The sequence below is a fragment of the Gorilla gorilla genome, chromosome 7 (genome assembly GCF_029281585.2).
Source record: "Gorilla gorilla gorilla isolate KB3781 chromosome 7, NHGRI_mGorGor1-v2.1_pri, whole genome shotgun sequence".
NCBI classification, from domain to species: Eukaryota; Metazoa; Chordata; class Mammalia; order Primates; family Hominidae; genus Gorilla; species Gorilla gorilla.
Genome location: NC_073231.2, coordinates 54,311,740 through 54,335,144, shown reverse-complemented (window position 1 = coordinate 54,335,144; position 23,405 = coordinate 54,311,740). Strand labels below are relative to the sequence as shown.

General features: G+C 39.2%; 1 protein-coding gene across 1 annotated transcript in view; it reads left to right on the top strand.

Annotated features, from left to right (window-relative positions):
* The window catches only part of DNAJC5B (DnaJ heat shock protein family (Hsp40) member C5 beta), a 77,181-nt gene that overhangs the window by 28,412 nt on the left and 25,364 nt on the right, over window positions 1-23,405 (top strand). The gene's annotated exons all lie outside the window — the stretch shown is intronic.

Sequence of the window (23,405 nt, the reverse complement as noted above, 5' to 3'; positions counted from 1 at the left end):
ATGATGCTGGGCCTTAGGAAAGGGCAGCCTGTGTCTTAGACCTGCAGTGAAAGAGAGAGAGAAAGAGAGAGAGAGAAATGAGTGGACCAACCAAAACCAATCGCTGTCATTTTTTTTTTTCTTTCTTTGACAGAGTCTCACTCTGTCGTCCAGGCTGGAGTGCAGTGGTGCAATCTTGGCTCACTGCAACCTCCGCCTCCCAGATTCAAGCGATTCTCTGCCTCAGCCTCCTGAGTAGCTGGGATTACAGACACCCAGCTAATTTTTTTTTTTTTTTTTTTTTTTTTTTTTAGTAGAGATGGGGTTTCACCATGTTGGCCAGGCTGGTCTCGAACTCCTGACCTCAGGCGATCTGCCCACCTTGGCCTCCCAAAGTGCTGGGATTACAGGCATGAGCCACCGCGCCCTGCCAATCGCTGTCATTTAACCCATCTGATATAGCATCACTGAGTCAGAGGAATTCTTTTTTAATAAAAGGAGTTTGGTGGAATGCTGTATTTGTAAGCTATACTTCTCAGACCCTTAATTTTGATCTTTTGTGGTCTAGTTCCAAGTTAACTATTTTTGGAAAACTTTGAAATGTCTTTTTATTTTAAGTCCAAGGAATAAAAAAATGTTGAGGGAGAAATGCCATTACTACAACCCAAACATATGAGAGAAGCTGTCTGAAAATTAAAGTCAAAGGGGCAAATCCCCAACTCAAAGCACAAAAAAAATCATCTTCTTCTACACCGAAGTCTAGAAAGGCCTGTCAGTGACAGAAGAAGCACTGGTTTGGGGCTTCCTACTCCAGGAGACTTTCTGCACTGGTGCTACAGTATGTCAGTCCTCTAAGAATTCCATGATGATTTTAATGAATTTCTCAAAACTCTGTATATTTGTCCCACCTATAAGGCATGTAGCCTATCTGATACTTGTCTTGACAATATTTTGGGACCTCTTAGGGCATTTTGAGGTATTTAACTGTCTCTTGGCTAGTTGGAGGAAGAAAGATGTGTGGACCTTAACCACGTTCTGGACAGAAGAGCTGCTTTCAGAGAGAGAAAATCTTTCCAAGAGAGTGCTTGTTTGTTTGCTTATTTGTTTAGAGTTAGGGCCTCACTTCTGTCACCCAGGCTGGAGTGCAGTGGTCTGATCATAGCTCACTGCAGCCTTGAACTCTTGGGCTGAAGCAGTCCTCCTGCTTCAGCCTCCTGAGTAGCTAGGACTTCAGGCTAGCTACTCAGGCTATCAGGACCACCATGCCTAACTAATTTTTTAAAATTACTTTTTTAAAAAGATGGGATCTTGCTTTGTTTTCCAGGCTGGTCTTGAACCCCTGACTTCAAGTAATCCTCCCACCTTGGCCTCCCAAAGTGCCAGGAGAGCTTTGACAGTTTCACATTGACGTCTAAATTTGCTAAGACTCAGGCCCTTTCTTACATGTAGTTTTAAGTAGATGAAACAACCAGAAATTTTGACTTGTGATACTCTACCATGAAGGACATGGTGATAACAGAAATAGTGAATAATTTGTGCTTGTAAACATTTAAGATTCACCTGTGGGTTTTGGTGACTAATGATTAAACTGTTTTCCAACTTGCAAAAAAAATGTTGAGTACAAAATTAATTTGCTTATTGTAGAAAATTTGCAAATTACCAAAAATGAAGGCAATAACATTTATCCATAATCCTACCTCCAGTAATAATTATCATTAATATTCTGTTTCCTTCTAGTCTTTTTTTTTTTTCTATCTAGAAAAGGCATTTAAAAATCAGGTTGTATCAGCCTATATTCTTCAACTACCTTTTTTTTTTTTTTTTTTTTGAGATAGAGTTTCACTCTTGTTGCCCAGACTGGAGTGCAATGGCGCGATCTCGGCTCACCGCAACCTCTGCCTCCCAGGTTCAAGCAATTCTCCTGCTTCGGTCTCCCGAGTAGCTGGGATTACAGGTGCCTATCACCATGCCCGGCTAATTTTGTATTTTTAGTAGAGAAGGTGTTTCTCCATGTTGGTCAGGCTGGTCTCTAACTCCCGACCTTAGGTGATCCTTCCGCCTCGGCCTCCCAAAGTGCTGGGATTACAGGAGTGAGCCACCGTGCCTGGCCTACTACCCGTTTTTTTTTTTTTTTTAACAAGGTCTTATCATGAAAATATCTTGATGTTATTAAATAGCCTGATTTTTAATGGCTGCGGCCTATGGTTATTCTGTAATTTATTTAGTCACATTGCAAGCTGTTATTGAACATGTAAGTTCTTTTACTTATTCCTTATACTTAATATACATATATTATAACACATATTTTCAATTACTTATTTTCTTATGCGGTATAAAGCTATGCCTTTACAGGAAAAAAAGAATCAAAATATAAATAAATTTTCAGATTTTAATCAGTTACTTCTTAATTTAGTCTTGAATTAGGTTTTTTAAACCTAAGTGCTTTTTCTTACTGTACAGAAGTTTAAAATTAGGCAAATTTGTTAGTCATTTATGACTTTTGTTTTACTATTATGGTTAAAAGACCTCTCGCAATTATAACACTATAAAAATATTCACTGTATCTTCTTCTAGCACATTTATGATTTTGCTTTGACACTAAATCTTGATCCAATTGGAGTTTATTTTGGCATAAGGAATGAGGTAGAATTCCAGATCTCATTTTTTCCCAAATCCTTAGCCCACTAATATTTATTGAGTCTCTATTTTTATCTATTAATGGGAAATTCTTTGGGTTTGGGTTGGAACCTTCACCATGTGGCAAATTGTAGGAACTGAAATGCCTTTAAGAAGCATGTTTTGAAGAGAAAATGACAATGGTGCGAACTGCAATTTGGAACCAAATAGTTACATGAAAATGGTAGAGTCTGATAAAACTTAATATCAATCTTCTAGTTTATATCTCCCTTAAGGTGCTAGGGAGAGAAAAGTCTTTGCTGTTCCATTTTGCCCTAGACCTATCCAGAGGCGCGTGCCTGGGAGCTGCCCACACCTGTTGGTGGACGTCCTTGGCTGAAGATCACTGAATTTGACTGAAGGCTTCAGGCTGGGACACTGTGCTGGGGTAGGGGAGGTGGCAGGGAATGCCATAATTGCATTGTCAGTTAATTTTTGTAATATCTACAAAAATGCTCCTCAAAATGGGGAGGGAAAAAAGTGACATCCAACTTCCTTGTAATTTTTAAAATCCACTTTACTTTACAAATGTGACTCTTAATTGTCTTTATTAATTTTGTAAGCCAAAATTTCAGGTCATATGTTAATTAAGGCATTAATTATGCTGAGTTGTTTGCAAGTTTAATAATTACAACATAAAGTCTATTCATGTAATTAGTGTCTTGCTATTAATTTTGTTTTAATGTCATACAAATATTATTTTTTCAGGTGATTAGGGTACTAGTATGCTGCCAAAAGCATCTACTTCTCCCTAAATTACACATTTGTATTCTGCAAGTTATTCAAAATGTATGAGTAAGCTGGAAATCCACTGAGAATATTATTCTTATATTGTAGGATCTGGATCAAAGCAGTCACAATATAGTGAATTAAAAGTCAGTGAAATTTAATAAAATTACCAGCTGTTGAATCCATACACCACTTGGCCACTGTTATAATATTTGGCTGTGCTCTTGAAAACAAGGCTGAGTTAGAAGACTTCTTTCTTCTTTTGCATTTTATTTTTAAAAAGATAATCTTTCATTTGATTAAAAGGAAAACAGGTATATAAAAAAGTCTTTCTCTTACCTCATATCACCCAAGTCACTTTCCCAGGGGAAACAATATTATCAATTCTTTGTATGCCCTTCTAGAGAGATCTTATGTCTAAATAAGCATATATAGGCCAGGCATGGTGGCTCACACCTGTAATCCCAGCACTTTGGGAGGCCAAGGCGGGTGGATGGATCACTTGAGGTCAGGAGTTTGAGACCAGCCTGGCCAACATGGCGAAACCCCATCTCTACTAAAAATATAAAAATTAGCTGGGTGTGGTGACGCATGCCTGTAATCCCAGCTGCTCGGGAGGCTGAGGCACGAGAATCGCTTGAACCTGGGAGGCAGAGGTTGCAGTGAGCCGAGAGCCGAGATCATGCTGCTGTACTCCAGCCTGGGCGACAGAGTGAGACTGTGTCTTGGAATAAATAAATAAATAAGCATATATTCAGAACTTCCAGTCTAAGCAAGATGATGTAGACTTTTCTCTCCCTGCTAAGCACAACTAAAAACCTTGGAAATAACACAAGAGACAACCAAAAGAGAACTCTGAAAGGTAGAAAGGGAAAGGTTAACTGGTCAGAAATCCCAGGTCACAGCAGCAGGGCATTTTATAATCCCCTCCACCCCAACCCAACAAAAGATAACCCAGGCCCAGCTTTTCCCAATACCCAATCTAGCAGAAGAAGGCATCCAGGTAGTCTCATTCTTCCTCCAGATTGAACAGAAGTCCTGCCAACAACATTAGACAAGCCCCACAGAAACAGCAAGGGGCACCAATTGAAAGCTCCCTATCAACATCTTGCCGGGAAATGCTGTCTTTTCCCACCACCAGTCTGGGACTCCTCTCTCTCACCTAGAGACCCCACTTGACAGAGGAAATTAGTAGGGGGATTCCAGCACAAGCACCCAGCCCAGGAATGCTTTTGTCCCCACAGGCTGGAGAATCCCTTCACCTAAAGGCACCTGGCTCCTCAGCTACTACCAACAAGGAGTGCTGGGAGCCTCAGAAGCAGGAGACAAACCAAACAAACCAAAGAAGCACCGTAAAGACTCTGAAAAGTAGATTGTTATTGGAACCACTCACAAAAGTAGGCTAGAACCTGCATGCTAAACCTAAAGAAGGGGACTGCCTGCTAAAATAAAACAACTTAAATAGAACCCAGAATCTCCCAACACGATAGCCAAAATATCCAGATACAAACAAAATGACCCATCCTACAAAGAAGCAAGAAAATCACAACTTGAATAAGAAAAGACAATCAGCTAACTCCTGTGCTGAGATGAACCAGATGTTGGAACTATCTGAAAAGCATTTCAAAGTAACCATCATAGGCCGGGCGCGGTGGCTCTCGCCTGTAATCCCAGCACTTTGGGAGGCCGAGGCTGGCGGATCACGAGGTCAGGAGATTGAGACCATCCTGGCTAACACAGTGAAAGCCCATCTCTACTAAAAATACAAAAATTAGCCGGGCTTAGTGGCAGGCGCCTATAGTCCCAGCTACTCGGGAGGCTGAGGCAGGAGAATGGCGTGAACCCGGGAGGCGGAGCTTGCAGTGAGCCGAGATCGCGCCACTGCACTCCAGCCTGGGCGACAGAGCAAGACTCTGTCTCAAAAAATAAATAAATAAATAAAGTAACCATCATAAAAAATTCAACAAGTAATGACAAATTCTCTTGAAGCAAGTAAAAAAAAATGGAAATTCTCAGTGAAGAAATAGGAATTAACAAAAAAGAACCAAATGGAAACTATAGAACCAAAAAATAACATAATAAAACTAACTGGATGAGCTTAATAGTACAGTGGAGATGACAGAGAATAGAAATTGAGGACAGATCAATAGAATGTTCCCGATCTGAACAACCGATAAACAATAAACTGAAAACAGAGTCTCAGAAACCTGTGGGACAATAACAAAGATCCAACATTTATAGCATTGACATCCTAGAAGGAGCGGAGTGAAACAATGGGACTAAAAGAGTACTAAAAGAAGTAATGGCTGGAAATTCCCCACATTTGGCAAAAGATAGAAACCTACAGATTCAAGAGGCTGAGAGAACTCCGACAGGATAAACCCAAAGCAATCAATGCCAAGAAACATTATAATTAAATTTCTGAAAACTACAGACAAAGAAAAAACTTTGAAAGCAGCCAGGGAGAAACAATGCATGGCCAAACACCCATTTGAATGGCAGCATATAAGCCTGAAGGAAGTGACAAAACATTCTTCAAGTGATGAAAGAGAAGAACTGTCAACAGAAAATTCTGTATCTGGTGAAACTATATTTCAGGAGTGAATGGGGAAATACGTTCTCACATAAAGGGAATCTAAAAGAATTGTCACTAGCAGATCTCTTCTTAAAGAATGGCTAAAGGAAGTTATTCGAAAGAAAGGAAATGATAAAGAAAGGATCTTAGATGATCAGGAAGAAGGAAAGAACAAGGGAGAAAGCAGAAATATGGGTAAATACAAAAGACTATCCTTTTCCTCGTGAGTGTTCTAAATTATGTATGATGATTGGGACAAAATTTATAATACCATCTGAAACTCAAGACAATGACATTTAAAAATGGGAGGATAAAGGAGCCAAAGTGGGAGTAAGGTTTGCACCTTCACTCAAACTGATATCAATAAATTGTGATGTCACACACGCATACACATATATAATACCGAGTCACTGGGAAACCCATATAAAATAATACACTCCAAAACACCACAAATAAATCAACATGGAATCCTAAAAATGTTCAAATAACCCATAGGAAGGCAAGAAAAAAGAACCAGAAGAATGAGAAACAAATGAAACAAACAGAACATTTAAAATCTATTTCGGCAGCCTACTATCTCCCCAATTGTCCAAGTCCCATTATGTAAAACTTGTAGCCTTAAACCGTCACATAATAATTATATTGTGTAAACAGCCTGAGCATATATGTTATATTTTCCTTTCTTCTACACATGGTGGTGTGAAGGAAAGAATAAGGGAGAAAGCAGAAATATGGGTAAATACAAAAGACTATCCTTTTCCTCGTGAGTGGTGTGTGTCCTCCCACCCTCGATGGTGGTGTGTTCTCCCTCCTAGCCTGTACTTTGTATTCCCTTAACAGTATATCTTAAAGATAATTCCAAGGAATGATCAGTTCATGAAAGTTTTTCTCATTCTTTTCATATTACCATGTAGTATTCCACGACATGGATGTCCCATGACTTAATTAGTTTCCTATTGATAGATATTCAGGTTGTTTCCCATCAAGTCTGTCTTTTTTTCTTTAAAGGCTGTCTTTTTAAAACCAACTTTTTGCTTCTCGGAGAGGGAAACCCTGTAGTCCAGAAAGGTAGATAGAGGTGGGGAAAGGGAAACAATCTTGGTTCCTGATCCCTTTTCCATATTTGCATGTCCTGATCCCAAACTCCTGGAGCAAAGATCTCATGGACCCAGCCAGATCAGATGCCCATTCATGTCTAACTAGCTCTGATTCAGGGAATCACAACTTCCCACTACCACTTAGCAAGGAGGTGTGATCCAACTTTTACCGGAAGGGAAAGGGGCAGTGTTCTCTAAAAAAGGGGACAAAGTTGGGAAAGAAATTTTCAGTATCTCCAGTTCTTCATTCTTTTACAGAATTAACCATAAAGCAGCCTCAAAGACCTATCTCAGTCCCTCCTGTGTCAATTTGTAGATCTTTATCATAGAGTCTTCCTGTGAATAAAGCACCTTTTTCCTCTTTCATCTGAAATTCAACCATACTTCATTAGTCAGCTGATAAAATGGAGTCCCCAGCTACCTCAAAGGACAGCTGGGAAAGGTGACAAGAGGAAGGCTTTTACTGTGCCAATCCATCAGGTATTGAAGCTCTTGCCTTATTGACATTTTGTGAAAAGAAATGAGATCTTTTTTTTTCAAGGGATGCCAAGCTCTTTGTGGCAAAGCACAGTGAAAATATCAGGTACTACTGTGGATGAAAAAATATCCAAGTCTAAAATTATCCTGCCCTTTGGTGCTGCTGTTTAAAAACCATTTATCTAGCATAAGATGAATTTGTGATCCAAGTCAAAAGTGACATATCACAGGGTGAAACTCGTGGTATGGTCTCATCCAGGGCCTTCATTATGGAATAAATCTGCCTTTAGTATTGCAGAGCATAATCATCCCAAAGGGGTTGAAGTCTAAGGCTCATTTAATCCAATTTTATCATTGCTAGATCATGTCACTTAATCTGACCAGTGTTTGCATGAGATAAGCAAATATTTTACCTGCTTCTCCCACTGCCTAAAATTCTTAAGTCTCCCCTTATCATGCTGTCTGAAGGAGACTTATTTGAGTTAATCTTTTAAATTCAGATAGGCCTAGAAGAAGTTATCCATCATTCATACATTTGCCTGAACTTTAAACTGGCGTGTCTTGCCTTTCCACCTAATTTAGATATCGCTCCAAGAGCCAACAGGAATTTTGAGTTAGAAAGCTAGTGTAGGAGTTGAGGAGGAGGGAGAGTCACTAGTGGACAGTGGGACGATTGAACAATTGGGGAGATGGGAGACTGCTGAAATAAGAAACTCAAAGCTTTTTCTCTACATAACCTCAATACTCAGGCTCAAGACCCTTTAAAGTGACTTGAGAACTTGGGTTCACTGAAGAGTCTCTGCCGTCCTTCTTCTAGGGGTCTCCTCTGCGGAAGTCTCCCAGGGCGTGGGAGGCAGTTCATCTCCATGTAGTGGCATTGTCCACCAAGCCATGTTGCCACCCTGTAGCTGATCTGCTTTGCCATTTACTGTGTGGGCATGTCCACAGTCACTGCTAGACATAACCTTGGGTGCTAGACTCTGCTGCTGCAGCTCCCCTGCCACTCAGCTGCATCACCCTGCCAGGCATGGTAGGCACAGAAGGTGCTCCTTGCCAACCTCTCAGTCCCTAAGTCCTGACCGCTCCTTCAGGCCCAGAAGCCTCTTCTGCTGTTTACCTTGAGAGCCGAGGGAACACCAAAGCCTGCTGGGCTGTACCTCTGGCAGGGTTGAGGCTGGGCATAGCGGATGGCTCCTTTCCTCCTCTTTGTGATATGCTCTGTTAGAGCCCCCTATGAGTTCAAAGCATGGTAGAAAAGCTCCTTCCAGTTTTCCTTGTAGCTCTGTTTTTCTCTAGGACCCAGACACATGCTCAGGGGGTAATGTCGCTCTGCTTAGACTCTAGATCTCATCCAACAGACCCCCCTCCTCTTGTGTCAAGGTCATCACACCTGGCTCTTTCCTAAGATGCATTCTTTTCCAGAAGATTCTACAGTTCCCTCCCCAGACTAAGAGAGGTTTGTGTCAGGCTGTACCACTGGTTCTTTAGACGCACCCAGCTGGGGCTGCCACAGCCGTGGCTTGTATTCCTTTCTGGAAGCCTCTTCAGCTCTCTGGGACTTCTGGGAGGCCACTGCTACCAGCTTTCCAAACACATCCTGATGTGCCCTAACCCCGTGCAGTGAACAATGGGTGACAGTGACTCAAAGAGCAGCCCTACCATATTCCTGCAGCAAGTCCACCTGATTCTGTGTTGAACTGGGTAAATAAAGTGTGTTATTTTACTGTTCGTTGCTCAGCAAGAACTGTGGGTGTGTGATTAGGTTTCCTCTTTTCTTGTTGGCACATAAAGGACCTTCACTCCAAAGTCATTAGATTGTTGATCCATACTGCTACCTAATGATAGCAGAAGCCGAGAAGGCTGATCAGAGCACGTAGCAACCACCAGTATGTCTAGAGTCTCTGACACTATCAATGGCTTTATACTAGCAAGTCTGGTTCATTATTCAACGAATATGTATTGAGCACCGCCTCTGTGTTGGCCACTGTCCTAGGTAAAATAGCAGTGAACAAAACAGACCTGCTTCCTTAAATCTGTTTTAAATAGGGCCAGGGGAAGGGGGAGGCTTAATAATAAACACATAAGTAAGACACACAACATATCAGATGTTGCTAAATGCTAGGAAGAAAAGCAGAAGAGGGTAGGGAGTGTTAGGAGTATGCTGGAAGTTCTACATTCTCTTTGAGATGTTCACATAAACACTAAAATCACTCCGTTGAAGTGTATTCTAAATATAATGTAGCAGTTAAGAGCACAGGGTATTTCTGAGTGTGGTGGTGCTTGCCTATAGTCCTAGCTACTCAGGAGGCTAAGGTGGGAGGGTCTCTTGAGCCCAGGAGTTTGAGGCTGTAGTATGCTATGACTGAGCCTGTGAATAGCCACCGCACTCCAGCCTGGGCAACACAGAAAGATCCCATATCTAAAAATGAGTGCAAGGTATTCGGAAAGACCTGAATTCAACTCACTTTTCTCAGCCTCATTCTCTTCATAAGTAAAGTGCAGATAATGATCCAATCTCAGAGGGTTGTGGAGGATTACATGAGATGATGCATGCAAAATGCTTAGCCAAGGTCTGGCACATGGGTACTGGGTGCTACAAAGGATACACAAGGGCCTGAGAACCAACCATACATAATGGCAGTTTCCAAACTCAGCTAGGGCACGGGTGAAGGGTGACGTGCCAAGAAGTGTTGAGTATGTGAATGAGAAAGAATGGATAGAGAGAGAGAGAGAGTGTGTGTGTGTGTGTGTGCATGCGTGTATAGGGGGTACTTAGATTATGTGACATTTAGATTCCATTGAATACATTTAAAAGAATGTTACTACTGTTTTATTTTAACATGCTGATGTTTATAATATGCTGAAAATTACATTCTTTGCATCTGTTTAATCTTATAAAAATTTTTAGATACCAAGTTAAAAATGTTGAAGGGACACAGTTTCTCAATATTATTTTAAGAGGTGTCTAAGCAAAAAGAATTTAACTGGGGGGTGGGGAGGACAGAAGAAACCCAAACATCCCACCGAGAGTGATGGCAAGGAGGCACTCAGGTGGCTTCGGGGAGTGGCAGCCTGTGGGGGCGCAGCCGAGCCCCTTCCTGAGGGCTTTCCTTTGCTTCCTGGCCCACTGCGCTGTCCCAGCAGAGCACTGCAGCCTCACAGACAGTAGTTCCCTTGCTGCTTTTCTGCCTCTCCCATTCCATCAGTTCCTTGAGGGCAGACACTGTGCCTGGTCTCTCATTATACTTTCAGCCCTAACACCATGCTAGTATTTGCTGAATGCAAAACAGAATTAGAAAATAGAAAATGTCTGTTTTCTCCCCAATTATAGTCTCAGCTTCTTCAGGACCATTTCTCAAATAATTAGTTTGGTCACTTTGCTGAACAGGGAGTTATTCACTGACCCAATAAACAGAGGAGGGGCAGATCAGAAAGGAAAGATACTAGCTTCCATCTGGGATCCAGAGCATTTTGCATGATTCTGGGACCTTCAGGTGAAAAGTAGTTAGGGGATAAGAAAAGGAAAACTGTAAAAAAACAGCCAGGTATGCAACTTGGAGAATGTGTCTTCAGAGTTTAAAATCTCATTTGTAACATAAACATTGGTTTTTATTTACACCAATACATACATTTTTGAAGTGAGCTAGAAACAAGATTAAGATGCCCCAAAGTGAGGCTGACTGGTTTCTCTGGCATGTTGGGTGCAAGAGCCTAACAAAATGCTGGGTAAGAAATCATGCAAAGATCTAGCTCTTCCTTGGCTTTTTAGAGAGCCACAAAATTGGAGTGAGGCTGGCTGTGGTGGCTGTTGCCTGTAATCCCAGTAATTTAGGAGGCTGAAGTGGGAGGATCAATTGAGCCCAGGAGTTTGAGGCTGCAGTGAGCTATAATCATGCCACTGCACACCAGCCTGGGTGACAGAGCGAGATCCTGTCTCTAAACAAAACAAAACCCTAAATAGATATTAACTTATAGACAGGCTTGGTGGCATGTGCCTGTGGTCCTGGCTATTTGGGAGGCTGAGGTGGGAGGATCTCTTGAGCCCAGGAGTTTGAGGCTGCAGTGAGCCATGATTGCACCACTGCACTCCAGCCTACGTGGCAGAGTGAGACCCTGACTCTAAAAAACAAACAAAGAAAAAATCAAAGTGAGCTAGTTTTGCACATTAGCACTTGGGTCTCTGTGTCTCATGGATAAGCTTAATTCCTCCTTGTTGACAAGGTACCAAGTATTCTGATTCACATGACAGCAGAAGACTCAGTTGACTCTTCTTTTTCATTTGACTTCACATGGAATTTTCTAGAAATTATCTTCCGGTTCTGCAGAAATGAGTTGCCTCAGAGTAGACCAAAGTGAGGCAAATTCTGTTTTCAAAAGAAGCAGAAAAGAGTGCCATTTCCATAATAATCTGTGGCAACCCCAATCTGTGGTGCTTTTACCCATCTTTATTAGCAATTACAGGTGAAAACAGAGACTGCTTATGAATAAAGTGTAAATGTCAGGGGAATGCATAGTTAATAGAAGAATTGTAAATATTTACAAGGCAGAGTGATGATTCAAGCTCACAAGATTAATTGACATTAATCTCTATCAAGCACTAATTTGCTTCCTGAGTTCTAAAACCTTCCACTGAAAAGAAGAGTATGTGAGGCCATACTCACAGCCCACTTGGAAGAGTTGTCTTCTGGTGGGCTGCATAACCTCCCTTGTCCCTCGTCAAGTCTTTCACTTGATCGGGCCTCTTAGTTCTTCATGCAGTGCCAATCTCAGTCATTCCTAGGTGCCGGAATCATTACGATCCGTAACTTTTTCACTCACTCATTCACTCAATATCTATTTAGTATTGGATAATTATTTATATTATACTATGAGAGATGAATATACATATAATATTCATTGTATTCATTAATATGAACCCTATGCTCAAGTTCATCTATCCCACTCACTGTACTCTCCCTTGTTTTGCTTGTCTTTGAGACATATCTTTTCAACCTTATTAAATTTTACTCTATGTAGTAAACTCTTTAAATTTACTGGCTCTGGTTTTCATGGTTGTGCAATCTTCTCCAGCGATGCTGGCCAGCAGAGAAACAGGAGTGGAATTAGTGGGTAGCTAATGTCATCTTCTTGGGGGTGAAACAGGAAATCAGAATGATTAAGAAATTGAGTAAGATGGTTTGAGTAGCATTCAAGTGCATGAACACAAGATTCAGCCTGTATAGTTAAGGAAACTGTCAGTGAGACTGCCAGTCTAGAAAAATAGGTCCTATTAGGTTTAAAAAGTGAGTTTGGGGAAAAATGGGTTTAGGAAGAATAAGAAAGTGAGAGCTTGACATAAAGATCAGAGGATAATGCTGTTTGTTTTTGCACTGAGAAAACTGAAAGACTAGAGACACTGGGAGCCTGAAAAGAGCTATTGGCAGGGACTGCTTCTGAAAACTACCAGGACCTGCTTGGAGCTTTGTCACTGGAACTTAAGCCAGGAGCCGGCAGGAGGAAGGCCTAGAGAGAGCAAGTGCTTGCTGAGAGCTTTGACTAGAACCAGGGGTGCGAGCTGCTATTGAAAGTAGGAGACAAGATATCAAGCGGAGGAAGTCTATACAGCCATTTCTCCTACACCGCAGTCTTATCCTCCCTTGACCTTCTAGTTCAGTAGAGATTGCTGGCCTGAAGAGAAACCACAAATGTAAATTTTCCCCCAGGAAACATAATAAAGTTAGATGCCCAGAAACTTTTATTGGGAGCTTGGGCCAGATACAGATATTTTGAGCTGTATGCAGCCTACAGATTCTGAGTGAGCTGTGGGCTGGTAGGTTGATGGAAAAGGATTATATTATACAGTACACAGAAATCTTAGTGGCTTGCTAAAAGCTGTCAGTGACCCACTGGTGTCAGAAGTTCAGGTCCTCATCCCCTAAAGTAGTGCCTTATGATTGGTGTTGGACATGTATTTTATCTACATTGTTTGCACAAATATCCCAGTTCCTTCTACCTTATTAGAGAGGGTAATGAACTGGCTCTTAATCAGCCATAGGAAAAAACTGTAGTGACCAGAAAGCTACCTTAAAAAAAGATTAAGTATTGTTGTACTTTTAATCCTTACATTTAAAAAATCAAGTATAATTCCTCATAAAGTCAAGTTAATACACATTCTAGTAAAAATGTGGGAAAATACTTTTCAAGCAATGATTGAGACACAGTGGTTTCACCAACTCCACTACCACTAGAGGTCAGCACTTGACTCTCCATATGGTTCTGTATGAGGGAAAAGACCAATTCTCTGAAACAGATCATCATCTACGGTTCCTGTTGTTATCTCATGCCATCTGTCTTGAATCACAAAGGTGACTGCATCCCAGAAAATGAGAGAACACTCAAACAATGGTTGGGGTGAGTTGCTCAGATATTCCATCTGCAAATGTGAGAAAATCATAGGATTGTGTAATGTGGCCTTCAGTGTGTCCTCAGTGGGGCCTTGCTGGTCAAAGTACTTGAATCATGTACTATGGTAGCAGGTGTTTCAGAAATAATTACACAGCAGGGGTAGCACTGGCATCACAATCTGCAATTTGAAACCAAATGGTGCCCCGAGCTTTCTATTCTGTCCCTTATGAAGGACAGAGACTAATCCTGGCCCAGTGGCTCCTGAGTCCCTAAGCCCTGCTAGCATTCTCAGCCACATACTGTACTCAAGCTGCTTGTGGGAGGGCAGTTGTACTAGGTGCAAGTGCATGAAGTGGTTGTAGGGGGTTTGAAGGATTTAGGGGCTGATCAAGAGAAAAGATATGACCACAAGAGGCAGTAACACATCATAAGCTTTGTTAGTGCTTGGGTGCTTCAATATGGCTGTGTAAGAGGGGCCCTCACAGCATAAGACTGTCCAGGGGCTTTCAGTGAAGGGGCACCATCTGGGAGAGGAGGATGAGGGAACTTCTAAGGAAGAGGGGGTCAAAACAGGGGTTTATGGGTCTAGTTATGTCATCCAGCAGCATGGCAGGTCTTTTGAGTCAGAGAGCTCCAAAGAGCTATAAAACTTGAAGTCTTATAACCACAAAGCTCCATCTTATCAAAAGCCAGCAGAAGTGGAGTGAGGTTTTGCAGGGTAGGTAAAGCAGACTGGCTCTACGTGGCTGGAAATCTGATGGTCAGGCTATATTTTTTAGATAATTGGATGTGTTAAATAGACATTTCTCAAAAGAAGATATACAAATGGCCAACAAACATATTTAAAAATGCTCAACATCACTAATCATCAGGGAAATGCAAACTAAAACCACAATAAGGTATCACCTTACTCCTGCAAGAATGGCCATTATTAAAAGTCAAAAAACAATAGATGTTGGCACAGGTGTGGTGAAAAAGGAATGCTTATACATTACTGATGGGAATGTAAATTAGTACAACCACTATGGAAGACAGCATTGAGATTCCTTAAAGATCTAAAAATAGACCTACCATTTGATCTAGCAATCTCACTACTGAGTATCTACACAAAGGGAAAGAACACAGTATATCAAAAAGACATGTTCATACATGTACTTATTGCAGCACAATTCATGATTGCAAAGATACAGAAGCAACCTAAGTGCCCATCAACCAATGAGTGGCTAAAGAAAATGTGATATATATACATCATGGAATACTACTCAGCTATAAAAAAGAGAAAAATAATGTCTTTCACAGCAACTTGAGTGGAGCTGGAGGCCATTATTCTAAATAGATAACTCAGGAATTGAAACCAAAACACTGTATGCTGTCACTTATAAGCTAAGCTATGGGTACACAAAGGCATACAGGGTGACATAAGGGACTTCGGAGACTCAGAAGGGGGAGGGTGGAAGGGGGTGAGGGATAAAAAACTACAATGTATACTACTCAGGTGTTGGATGCACTAAAATCTCAGACTTCACCACTATACAATTCATCCATGTAACCAAAAACCACCTGTACTCCAAAAGCTATTGAAATTTTAAAAATATTTAAGAATAAATATATAAACAGATGTATAAAAACCTGACTTTGGTGCTGGCAGGCTTTTGAGCTACTGGGTTTCAGCCTGCAGTGAAGAAATTTTTAAAAAGCTAGGGGCCAATACACAGAGGCTGTCTTTGGCTCATATGTGTAACAGTATGTAAGGCCTTTGGTGGGATTAACATATAGTTGAAAGAAGACAACAAAGACATAAGGGATCATCAGGAGTTTCCTGGTTCTCACTGACTAGGTTATTTGTACCAATTGTTCCTCCTGCTGACAGCAACTAAAAAAACTGAAAGAACACACCCCCCACCCTCCCCCACCTCCCACCGCCCCCCCCCCCCACACACATATTTTAAAAGCATTTGAGAGTAAAGAATTACTGCTAACTGGGCCCTGATCTTGGAGAACAGAAGCTGAAAGGCTAAGCAGGACTTTAAAAAACAGCCCTACAGACAAAAGAGGAGAAAACTTGGACACTAGCCCAACAAGGATGAAGGTCCTGCAATTTTATTGAGATTCTGAAGTGCTGTAATCCAGGAGAAAGGGTAAATTAGAAGGAAATCTTCTGTGGTTGACAATTACTTTGGTGGTCATCAACAACCATGCCCGCTGGTTTTCATGTCCTGTGTTGTAAGTCATGAATCTGGGATGGCTCTCTGACCCAATTTAACCCATAGAATATGGCAGAAGTGATGCTGTGCCTAAATATTAAAAAGGTCTACTAGTTTCTGCTTTTGTTTTAAGCTAGCCATCATTCAAGAAATTTAACTACCCCAAGATCATCTTGTTGTGAGAAGCCTCATCTAGCCATGAGGAAAAGCCACATGGAGAACAGAGTTCCCCAGACAGCAGCCAGCTGAGCTCCCAACCACAGCCAGCACCAACTTATTGGGATATACGTGAAGCCATCTTGGGAGCATATCTATCAGCTCCAATGAAGTTTCCTCAACCAATGCCAAGCAGAGCTCAAAATTGTCCCCACCAAGTTCTGCTCAATGACAACATTTGAGCAATTAAATAAAATGCTTGTTGTTTTAAGTTACTAAACTTTAAACTTTATGTAGCTTGTTACAGAGAAATAAATAATAGGAACACCAGTCTTGTATGGACTGCAACTGAACTTTGAGTCATCTGGGTAGCCAAGGAAACCTTGATCTTTAATATTGGATTAAGATGATCTTACTTTTGCAAAGACCACAGAAATCTGAAAATAGGAAATAAAAACACTTTCTGGTTTAAGATAATGTCTTCTTAGTCCTCAAATTATTTCTTAAATATGTTTTAATGCAATGTTTGACACAGAGATAAGCATACAAATCAAGACAATATGAACAAGATTTAGCAGAAATAATAGGAACAGAGCCATGAGAATTTTAGACATTTGAATGATCAGATACAGATCTTAAAATAACTATCTATGACCAAGAAGATAAAATATGAGACTGAGAATTTTTTTAAAAAATCCTGAAAATTATGGAAAGGGATATTTCAGATTTGCAAAAGAAACAGAAACTCTACAACAGAAAATACAACCACCAAAGGAAAAAACCTTTACCAGGTTAGAGAGTTGACTAGAAGATAGCTTAGAAGAAAATATCAAAGAATTACAAAAAGATGGAAAATGAAAAAAGATTTAAAAATAGAAGATTTATTAACAAGATAAAAACGAAGTTTCATTAACAAGAAAGAATTACAAAAGGATGAAAAATGGAAAAAGATAAAAAACATAGAAGATTTATTAAGTTAGATATAAGCAAGTGGAGTCTAAAAAGGAGAGTAGAAAGAGAATGAGGAAAAGCCATTTGAAAAAACAACATGTCGATTTTCCAGGTTCATGAAAGATATTAAACCACATATACTCAATAAAAGCAAGTGAAACAAAGACAAAGAACTCTATACCCAGACACATCACAGGAAAACTTCCAGAATCTAAACATGTGTAAAGCCTTTATAGCAACCAGAGGAAAAAATACATATTACTTTTAAAGCACAACAATTAGACTTACAGCTGATTTTCCAACCAAGGTAACAGAAGCCAGAAGACAGAGGACAAAAGTCTTCAATATGGTGAAAGAAGGTAACTGATAACCTACAATTCTACATCCAGGGAAATTTTCAAAATTGAGTTGAAATAAAGACATATTTTTTTTTAAAGAAAACTGTGAATTAATCCCCAGTGGATTTGAAAAGAATGATAAAAGAATATATAATTTCTAAACCAACAGGGAAAAAAAGTAGAGTAATGAGAAATTAATCCAACAAGAAGGCAAGAAAGGAAAGGGAAAAGAAATATGAGTATATTTTAGAAGGGACAAGTAGAATACGGTGACTAAACCTGAAAAATATCAGAAATTATATTAAAAATAAATATAGACCAAATGCTTCAATTAAAAGAAAAAAGTCACTTTGAATAAAAAACTGACATCATATGGTTTTTACAAAAGACATATCTAATATTTAAGAATACAGAAAATTTGAAAATAAAAGGAGGGGCAAAGATGCTATGCAGATGCTTACCAAAAGAAAGCTGTATAGCTTTATTAAAATTAAAATGAAGACAGAAAGCATTACTACAGATAAGGAGGGATACTTCATAATGATAAAAATTTGACACCCTCCAAAGTCTAAACCAGGAAGAAGTCGAATCCCTGAATAAACCAATAACAAGTTCTGAAATTGAGGCAGTAATTAATAGCCTACTAACCAAAGAAAGTCCAGGACCAGATGGATTCACAGCCGAATTCTACCAGAGGTACAAAGAGGAGCTGGTACCATTCCTTCTGAAACTATTCCAAACAATAGAAAAAGAGGGAATCCTCCCTAACTCATTTTATGAGGCCAGCATAATCCTGATACCAAAACCTGGCAGAGACACAACAAGAAAAGAAAATTTGAGGCCAATATCCCCGATGAACATGGATGCAAAAATCCTCAATAAAATACTGGCAAACCAAATCCAGCAGCACATCAAAAGGCTTATCCATCATGAACAAGTTGGCTTCATCCCTAGGATGCAAGGCTGCTTCAACATATGCAAATCAATAAACATAATCCATCAAGTAAACCGAACCAATGACAAAAACCACATGATTATCTCAATAGATGCAGAAAAGGTTTTTGACAAAATTCAACAGCCTTTCATGCTAAAAACTCTCAATAAACTAGATATTGATGGAACGTATGTCAAGATAATAAGAGCTATTTATGACAGACCCACAGCCAATAATATCATGCTGAATGGGCAAAAACTGGAAGCATTCCCTTTGAAAAACAGCACAAGACAAGGATGCCCTCTCTCACCACTCCTATTCAACATAGCATTGGAAGTTCTGGCCAGGGCAATCAGGCAAGAGAAAGAAATAAAGGTATTCAAATAGGAAGAGAGGAAGTCAAATTGTCTCTGTTTGCAGTTGACATATTGTATATTTAGAAAACCCCATTGTCTCAGCCCCAAATCTCCTTAAGCTGTTAAGCAACTTCAGCAAAGTCTCAGGATACAAAATCAATCTGCAAAAATCACAAGCATTCCTATATACCAATAACAGACAGAGAGCGAAATCATGAGTGAACTCCCATTCACAATTGCTACAAAGAAAATAAAATACCTAGGAATCCAACTTAAAGGGATGTGAAGGACTTCTTCAAGGAGAACTACAAACCACTGCTCAAGGAAATAAGAGAGGACACAAATGGAAAAACATTCCATGCTCATGGATAGGAAGAATCAATATTGTGAAAATGGCCATACTGCCCAAAGTAATTTATAGACTCAATGCTATTCCCATCGAGCTACCACTGACTTTCTTCACAGAATTGGAAAAAACTACTTTAAACTTCATATGGAACCAAAAAAGAGCCCGCATAGCCAAGACAATTCTGGGCAAAAAGAACAAAGCTGGAGGCATCATGCTACCTGACTTCAAACTATGCTACAAGGCTACAGTAATCAAAACAGCATGGTACTGGTACCAAAACAGAGATATAGACCAATGGAACAGAACAGAGGCCTCAGAAATAGCACCACACATCTACAATCATCTGATCTTTGGCAAACCTGACACAAACAAGCAATGGGGAAAGGATTCCCTATTTAATAAATCGTGTTGGGAAAACTGGCTAACCATATGCAGAAAACTGAAACTGGACCCCTTCCTTACACCTTATACAAAAATCAACTCAAGATGGATCAAAGACTTAAACGTAAGACCTAGTACCATAAAATCCTAGAGGAAAACCTAGGCAATACCATTCAGGACATAGGCATGGGCAAAGACTTCATGACTAAAACACCAAAAGCAATGGCAACAAAAGCCAAAATTAACAAATGGGATCTAATTAAATAAAGAGCTTCTGCACAGCAAAAGAAACTAGCATCAGAGTGAACAGGCAACCTACAGAATGGGAGAAAATTTCTGCAATCTATCCATCTGACAAAGGGCTAATATCCAGAATCGACAAAGAACTTAAACAAATTTACAAGAAAAAAACAAACAACTCCATCAAAAAGTGGGCAAAGGTTATGAACAGACACTTCTCAAAAGAAGACATTTATGCAGCCAACAGACACATGAAAAAATGCTCATCATCACTGGTCATTAGAGAAATGCAAATCAAAACCACAATGAGATATCATCTCACGCCAGTTAGAATGGTGATCATTAAAAAGTCAGGAAACAACAGATGCTGGAGAGGAAGTGGAGAAATAGGGATGCTTTTACACGTTAGTGGGAGTGTAAATTAGTTCCACCTTGTGAAAGATAGTGTGGCGATTCCTCAAGGATCTGGAACTAGAAATACCATTTGACCCAGCAATCCCATTACTGGGTATATACCCAAAGGATTATAAATCATTCTACTATAAAGACACATGCACACGTAAGTTTATTGCGGCACTATGCACAATAAAAAGACTTGGAGCCAACCAAAATGTCCATCAATAATAGACTGGATAAAGAAAATGTGATACATATACACCATGGAATACTATGCAGCCATAAAAAAGAATGAGTTCATGTCCTTTGCAGGGACATGGATGAAGCTGGAAACCATCATTCTCAGCAAACTATCACAACGACAGAAAACCAAAAACCACATGTTCTCACTCATAAGTGGGAGTTGAACAATGAGAGCACATGGACATAGGGAGGTGAATATCACACAGTGGGGCCTGTCAGGGGATGGAGGGCTAGGGGAGGGATAACATTAGGAGAAATGTTTAACGTAGGTGACGGATTGATGGGTGCAGCAAACCACCATGGCACGTGTGTACCTATGTAACAAAACTGCATGTTCTGCACGTGTACCCCAGAACTTAAAGTATAATAAAAAAATTGATTCACTAAGAATGTATAACAGTTATAAGTTTATGGGCTTCTAAAACACATTGCCTAAAATATACAAAACAAAGAGTTGGCAGAACTTTAAGGAGAAATCTGCAAACCTACATTCATAGTGGAAAGTTTTAACACATCTGGCTTGATAAATCAATAAAATGGCTAAGGATATAGAAGATTTGAACAAAACAATTAACAACAAAATCAAAAACTATAAAAACAAAGTACCCAATAAGAACAGAATATATACCCTTTTCAAACACACATGTAACATTTATAAAAATAATAAGACATAAGGCAAATCTCAAATTTTAAAGGATTTCAATCATACCAAATATGTTCTCTAACAGCAATGCAATTATGTTAAAGAGCAAAATTTTTAAATAGCTGGAAATTTTCCATATGTTTGAAAATTAGGAGGTATAATTTAAAACAACTAGTGGCTAAAAATAACAAACCATAATTAAAATTATAAAATATCTATAATTCAATGCTACATATTAAGATATGAAATGCAGTCAAAATAGCACTTAGAGGAAAATTTATAGAGTTTAATGTACATATTAGAAAACCAAGCCCAGCAATAAATTTTAAAAATACATAATGACCAAATTGAGTTTATCCCAGAAACATAAGCTTCATCTAACATTTAAAAACTCAATCAATCACATTAACAGACCAAAAGAGAAACAAGATATCTCCTCTATAGGTGCAGAAATAACATTTGGTAAAATTCAGCATCCATTCACTCTTAGTGAATTGAGAAGAAGGACGCCTGTTACAGCCACTTTTGACATCGTACTTGGGGTGGGGGGTCTTAGCCAAGGCAGTACAATAAGGGAAGAAATGTAAATGATATAAGGATTCGAAGGGAAAAAATCCAATTATCACTTGAGCTTATATAATTGTCTATGTAGAAAATTTAAAAGAATTTATAATTTAATAAAATTTGGACATGAGCTTGGGAAGTTGGAAGGATAAAAAAATCAACATACAACAATTATTTCAAACATAAAAATAGAAAAAAATTATTTTTATCTGCAATAAATAATTAGGAACATTTTTAAATGTCAAAACCACAAAAAATTAAGCTCCCAGGACTAAATCCAAGAAAATATACATAGGACATAAAGGTAAAAATGATAAAACTTTAAAATTCGTTAAAAAGATTGAAATAGGTTGACATATTATACAAAAGTCAATCTCCAAATTAATCTATAGAGTCAATGCAATTGCAATAAAAATCTCAATAGGTTGTGTGAATGTGTGTGCATGTGTTCGAGTGTGTGTGTGTGTGTGTATGTGTGTGTGTGTAAATTGACAAGCTAATTCTAAAATTCATGTGGAAATGTACAGGACCCAGAATAACCACAGAACTCTTGAAGAACAGCAATATGGCAGAATTTGCTCTTTAACATATGAAGACATATTTTAAAGCATCACATGTTAGACTGTTATTGGCCCAGAAATAACCAAATTGACCAATGGAGCAGAATAGAGATCCCAGAAATCCAGGGAAAGGATTTTCTTTTCCTAATAAATGGTGCTACAAGAGTGGAATATCTATTTAAAGTAAGTGAGATTAGACATCTACCCTCCAGCACATTAAAATGTCAGGTATCAATGGGCCATAGACTTCCATATGAAAGGAAAAGCTATAAAGATTTTAGAGTTATAGAGAGTTTATAGAACAATATCTTCCTGAATTGAGGAACAAATTGGTTAATTCAGTAAATTAAAAGAAAGAATTTGTGATTACCAAGAGATACCATAAAGTAAAACAACAAGAAAGCCCCAGAATGGGAGAAGATATATGCAATACATATAACTGACAAAGAATTCATATCTAGAATATGCATTTTTAAAATACTACAAATTAACTTTAAAAACCAAAGTAAAAATTTGTAAAGGACTAACATGCACTTGCAGAATATCCAAACGGTATATATAATAACAGCCTCATATAAACCACGAGATTGACAGACATTAAAATATTTTAAGAGCTGGGGCAGCATGGTTACAATCAGGCCTCAGGTGACTCAGAGACTGGTAGAGAGTGGTAGGTAGCAGTACTTTGATTGCATCTTGAAGTGCTGGATGGGGCAAGGAAGAGAATGGAGCAAAACATTGTAACTCTTAGAATTATGTCACTGCCTCAAAATAGGAAGATCTTGAGGGCTTTAGATAATTATAACTATAAACCACATGTTTATCTTATCTGCCACTAATTAAATTCACTATGCATTTTAGTTGAAAGCTGTCATTAGATTTTGAAGTGGAAATTAGAGGCATTGAATGCTATTTCTAATATTAGCTATAGCCATGCCACATTGACAGGTGACCAAGAGTGTAGAGACATTTAGAATTAAAGGCTCACATTCTGGTTGAATATTATGCCACTTTAAGTATCAATGTAGAAATGACAACAAATGCCTTTAACAATGGATAGGTGCCTATTCTATTTAAAAATACTCCAAGCACTTCCTTAAACTCTACATTCTATAGTTGTTTCCTTGCTCTATGGACCACATGCAAGAGGGTGAGGCATTGCACGACCATCTC